Source organism: Convolutriloba macropyga, chromosome 6 (genome assembly GCF_964194025.1).
Source record: "Convolutriloba macropyga chromosome 6, txConMacr16.3, whole genome shotgun sequence".
Lineage (NCBI taxonomy): Eukaryota > Metazoa > Xenacoelomorpha > Acoela > Convolutidae > Convolutriloba > Convolutriloba macropyga.
In genome coordinates this window covers 71165873-71172487 of record NC_134473.1, presented here as the reverse complement: position 1 = coordinate 71172487, position 6615 = coordinate 71165873, and the positions used below count along the sequence as shown (strand labels likewise).

Here is a 6615-nt window from a genome sequence, read left to right as displayed (position 1 = left end):
TATTTTCACATATCCCATTTTTCGAAAAAAAAATTCGTTATCAATAAAATTTTTGCAGGTGTAAACAACTTTTTTCAATGTGACTACCAGCCAATAAAATTTCCTCATATCATTATATAGGTGTACAAAATTTTGCTACATATTGCCATATTCTAACGGAGTGTTTAAAAGGCACAGTATCTTCTATAGAACAGTAAATGGAAGTGATCGAGTTCCGCGTCATAGATGGAATTAAGTCATTGAGCAGCTCTCTTAGATCTCTTCTAGTCACTAAGAGTACAATTTATCGAAGTTTGCTAGAAAAAACCATAGTTTGAAGGGCATTTGTCGATGTGCCCAAAATCAAAAATACATTACGAGAGACAATTGCAAAACGCGCCCAAAAAATAATCAATTTTATTGTTTGGGATTTCGAAAGGCTGGTATTAAACCTGAGCTAGGTGACAACGACATATAATAAGCCATACTAAAGGAGGAGCGAACGCTTTGAGTTAGAAACGAGAATTTATCTTCGCTGCGACCTTCAAAACACGAACTGATTAAGAAATTTTAAAAACTTTTCAACTAGAGCTTATTTGCCCATCCCAAACGAGTTTGCCATTGCTTCTCTAAGTATTTCTTGTTCCCTTCATTCTTTTGTAGCCCATTGTGTAACAATCAAGTGAAAAATCAATGCTTGAATTTTGTCTTAATTGACTCAAAACTCAGTTGCCGCAACTTTCTTAAGCAAACAATATTGATAAATCTTGCCATCAAATTATTTAGTTCAACATCAGAAGTGAAACCTTGATCAAGAAAGGAAAAAATCAATAAAAAACGGACACACATTTTCATGACAAGCGTCTGTGGTTTATTAGTTTTCACTTCCCTCTTTATTTTTATCCCTCCTTACTTTTAAACAACTCTATAATTTTCACGTATCCCATTTTTCGATTAAAAAAAATTGCTATCAATAAAATTTTTGCCGGTGTAAACAACTTTTTTCAAGGTTACTACTAGCCATTAAAATTTACACATAAAATTATACAGATGTATAAATTTCTGCTACATATTGCCATATTCTAACGGAGTGGCAAAAGGGTACAGTATCTTCAATACATGGTTTCTCCAGATTAGTAAATGGAAGTGAATGAGTTTCGCGTCATATATGGCATTAAGTCATTGAGCAGTGCTCTTAGATCTCTTCTAGTCACTAACACTAACTGTACAATTTATCAAAGTTTGTGAGAGGAAAAAACCACACTGTGAAGGGCAATTGTCGATGCGCCAAAAATGAAACAGACATCATTGCGAGAGACAATTGCAAATGCGCCCACAAATTAATCATATTTATTTTTACTTCGAAAGACAGGTAATAAATTTAAGCTAGGTGACAACGACATATAATCAGCCATACAAAAGGGGGAGCGGAGGCTTTGAGTTCGAACCGGGAATTTAGCTGATCTGCGGCTTTCAAAACACGAACTAACTAGGAAAGTTAAAAATTTTTTCAACTAGAGCTCATTCGCCCATCCCGAACGAGTTGCCCAATGTGTATCTAAGTGTTTCTTGTTCCCTTTTTTCACTTGCTGCCTATTGTGTAACAATCCAGGGAAAAATCAGTGATTGGTTTTGTCTTAACTGACTCAAAAGTCAGTTGCCGCAACTTTCTCAAGCAAGCAATGTTGATAAATCTTGCCATCAGTCTATTTAGTTCATCAGAAGTGAAACCTCTTTAAGAAAAGCAAAAAATCAATTTAAAAAACTGACATACATTTTAATGACAAGCGTCTGTTGTTGTTTCGTTTTCACATCCCTCTTTATTTTTCCCCCTTCATTTTTAAATAACTCGTTAATTTTCACATGTCCCATTTTTCGAAAAAAAGAACATTTTTTCCATCGTTAAAAATTTTGCTGGTGTAAACAACATTTTTTCAATGTGACTACTAGCCAAAAAATTTACACATCATTATATAGATGTATAAATGTCTGCTACAGATTGCCGTATTCTAAAGGAGTTGCAAAAGGTTACAGTATCTTCAAAACATGGTTTCTATAGAATAGTAAATAGAAGTGAATGAGTTTCGCGTCATAGATGGCATTAAGTCATTGAGCAGCTCTCTTAGATCTCTGCTAGTTGCTAACTGTACAGTTTATCGAAGCTTGCGAGAAGAAAAAACAGTGTGAAGGGCAATTAGATGCCCCCTACTTGCCCTCACTTCGTCTTACCCCTTACCTCCCCACGTTCACCCTTATCTTCTCATTGCAACCCTATCCCCGCACACTTGACCCAGGCACACCTGACCCCACCCTTTGAGACCCCCTCTGCTGACCCTACCCATGCTCCGAACCCCCCTGATAATAGACTCTCTAAGCCCAAGCTATTTATTATCGAGGGTAACTTCTCGCCTGTCGTTTGAAAGCAATTCGTCCGACGATAGTCGTTTATATTATATAAAATCATGTTTCCTTTCAAATTGTTGTATAAACGAAATCAACAATCCCTCAAAATTAACCACAAAGTTTTTCTTACGAATTGAAAGTTTGGTAGCAATTTTTGGGTAGCCTTGACGACCCTCAAAGGTCACCGCATTTTCTGCGCTCTTGTCTTCTGATTCCTGTGACACACGCAAAATCGACGAAATCAAACAGATATCAAAACTGATTTTGATGGGTTTAACCAAGAATCGTTTTGGACAAATAAGGGACAAACAAGGCGAAAAACATAACGGTCAAGCTTTTAGAGGGGGGGGGGGGGGGGGGGGGGAGGGTGAGGAAGGCTGTACAAAAGGGGGTTGAAATTGCCAGGTTGAGGAGGAGTACGGGGGTGACTGTTGCGTGAACTGACTCAGAGTGGGGGTAACTCAGGGGGATTGACTGAGGTTGGACAACCTTTTAAGATGAAGAACCGTCCTTCAGATACTGAAATTGTCTCCTCAAAACAGTTTCAGTTACTTGCATACCAAGAGACTACATTTGGGTAAGGCTCTAAGATAGCTGCTCAGCCTAAGAGACCACTATTGCATAAGGTACTAAGATAGCTGCTAAGCTACTTTATGCCTTCCGGGCTTTAACTATTTATTCCCTTTATGAGGACGTAAAGTTTAAAGGGTAAGTCGAAAAATCGACCAAGACAAAAATTGCATAAAGGAAAGCCCCATACTAACATAATTGCAACAAACTTCATTTGAGAGCAATTTAATACAAAAATGTTTAAAAAACTAGAATAAACATTTGCGAAGGTTTATAAACGATTGCTCATTTTTTCGAAGAAACTATTGTCTTCAAAATCATCGCTTCTATGGCACCTGAAACGTTTAACCAGCCAATTCGCAAGCCATTATTACGTTTCATTGCACAAAATTCAAACACCTAAAAACTAAGAACAAATTAAAAAAAAGAACTTGAAAAAAATGGTAAACATTCCTGTGACAATTTTTTGTATCTAAATTGTCACTACCAATGAAAAGGTATCTACCTCGAGAACAAAAACTTCTTGCTATGAAAAAACTCAATTAATTATTACGGAGACAAAATTTGGCAGGGGGATATTTGGCAGTCTCATAGCATTGATTGTAGTAATCATTTGAGAACAGAAACCCTCTGACAAAAACTGCGAACCTTACGCTTTATCAGACCATATCGTTACGTATGTCGAAAGACCAAAAACAGACCAAAGTTCCAACACTTGACCTAATAAAATTTAATGATATTAACTAATTATTATTCATACTAATCAACAAAAAATCAGCATTTAACACGATAATGTAAAAATCTAATGTATTTAAAATTTTTGACCAAATCATTAGATAAAAAAAATATTGGTGCTACAGGCAGTAAGAAAATAGATTATTAATCAAGGTCTTTCAGCTTTCAAAACAAATCTTCAGAGGAATCAAGATCACAGAAAGTCGAAAAAACCAATTTCCCAAGGCAATCAAGTCTACCACAAAACCTCTTTATCAATTAATTATTAAACTTTGATTTCTCCCTTCAAGAATTCTGTTTGCAAGTTCACAGAATTTTCCATGAAACCTAAACAATATGATTCAAAACATGGACGCCACCAACAAATTTAACTGCTGTGTATTGTTGAAAGTCATTGAAAAAGACAATTTGACTACTTGGGGTGTAACGATATGGTCTTGACAAAAAAAAGGAAGACACAAATTAGAAGACGTTACCAGAAAACTCCGGAAACAACTCGAATCAACTCAATTCGGAAAAAATGCTAAAAAGTGAAATGAAATAGCTGGTAAAAAATAAAATGAAAACAGCAGTCTTATTCAATTTCTGCTTAAAATGCTGGTGAAAACTATATTTTCATAAATCTTAATTTTTTAAAAGTAGAATCATTAATGCGATTCATTCACCAAAACATAGCCGACCAATTAATATTCTTACTTTTCGGAAATTTCTATACAATTTGAGAGACGTTATTTGGTCAACCATTGTTCGCCAACGCCTTTAAAAAACATTTGTTTTTAAATTTTCAGTGGCTACCGAGACAACAAACAGGACAATAAAAAACCAAAACAAAAAGCAAACACAAAAACTTGTATAAAAAGCATGCGAAATGGTTTATTTGAGTAAGTTGAGTATCAAAGGACCTTCAGCCATTCGATTGTTTGCTTCTGGCAAAAACTACCATAAATCCAGATACAGACTGAAAAACCAACATTTGACTAATTTATTTTTATGATATTAGCTACTTATTAATCATACTAATCAGAAAAATTCAGCATTTAACACAGCAATGTAAAAATCTAATGTAGTTTTAAATTTTCGACTAAATCGGTCTACAAAAAACATTTGTGCTTCAAGTAGTCAGAAAATAGATTTATAAACAAGGTTTTTCAGCTTCCAAAACTAATTTTCAGAGGAATCAAGATCACAGAAAGTCAAAAACCGTTTTCCAAAAGCAAACAAGTCTACCAAAAACCTCTCTATCAATTAATTAGTTAAAAATTCAATTTATTAAGTTTGTCTTTCCCATCAAGAATTGTATTTGCAATTTCACGGAATTACTCACAATTCTCCGATAAAACCTATACAAAAATATTCAAAAAATGGACGCCACGAACAAATTCAACTGATGTGTATTGTTAAAAGTAATTGAAAAAGACACATTGTTTATTTGTCGTGTAACGATATGGTCGTTTCAACTCTAGAATCAACTCGAATCAATTCAATTTGGAAAAAAATGCTAAAAAGTGAAATGAAATAGCTGGTGAAAAATAAAATGAAAAAACAGTCTGATTCAATTTCTGGTTTTAACGATGAAGAAAACTATATTTTAGAAATCTTCATTTTTTTAAAGTAGGATCATTATTGCGATTCATTGACCAAATCATAGCCGACCAATTAATATTCTTACTTTTCGGAAATTTCTATACAATTTGAGAGACGTTATTTGGTCAAACATTGTTCGCCAATGCCTTTAAAAAACACTTTCTTTTAGATTTTTAGTGACTACCGAGACAACATAAAGGACATTAAAAGAAAAACAAAAACGAAAAGAAAACAAAACTGGTATAAAAAACATGAGAAATGGTTTATTTGAGTAATTTGATTATCACAAGTACCATCAATCATTCGATTGTTTGCTCCTGGCAAAAGCAACCATAAACCCAAAAACAGACCAAAGTTCCAACACTTGACCTAATAAAATTTAATGATATTAACTAATTATTATTCATACTAATCAACAAAACATCAGCATTTAACACGATAATGTAAAAATCTAATGTATTTAAAATTTTTGACCAAATCATTAGAAAAAAAACATTGGTGCTACAGGTAGCAAGAAAATAGATTTTTAAACAAGAACTTTCAACTTTCAAAACAAATTTTCAGAGGAATCAAGATCACAGAAAATCGAAAAAACCAATTTCCCAAGGCAATCAAGTTTAACACAAAACCTCTCTATCAATTAATTATTATACTTTGACATCTCCCTTCAAGAATTGTGTTTGCAAGTTCACAGAATTTTCCATGAAGACTATGCAATTTGAGTCAAAAAATGGACGCCACGAACAAATTTAACTGCAATGTATTGTCAAAACTCATTGAAAAAGACGATTTGACTACTTGGCGTGTAACGATATGGTCGTGACAAAAAAGGCAGACACAAATTAGAAAACGTTACCAGAAGACTCCGGAAACAACTCGAATCAACTCATTTTCTAAAAAGTGCTAAAAAGTGAAAACAAATAGCTGGAAAAAAATAGAATAAGCAGTCTTATTCAATTTTGCTTAAAATGCTGGTGAAAACATTATTTTCAGAAATCTTAATTTTTTTTAAAGTAGGATCATTAATGCGATTCATTGACCAAATCATAGTCGACCAAATAATATTCTTACTTTTCGGCAATTTCTGTACAATTTGAGACACGTTATTTGGTCAACCATTGTTCGCCAAAGCCTTTAAAAAACATTTATTTTAAAATTTTCAGTGGCTCCCGAGACAACATACAGGACATCAAATAAAAAAACAAAAAACAAAAAGAAAAAAAAACTTGTATAAAACACATGCGAAAAGTTTTGTTTGAGTAAATTGAGTCTCAAAGGACCTTCAATCATTCGATTGTTTGCTCCTGCCAAAAACAAGCATAAACCGAAATACGGACTGAAATA

At 33.7% G+C, this 6615-nt stretch overlaps 1 protein-coding gene across 1 annotated transcript in view; it reads left to right on the top strand.

Moving 5' to 3' along the window:
- LOC142340586 (glutathione synthetase-like) overlaps positions 1 to 6615 on the top strand; it is a 494803-nt gene that overhangs the window by 351220 nt on the left and 136968 nt on the right. The gene's annotated exons all lie outside the window — the stretch shown is intronic.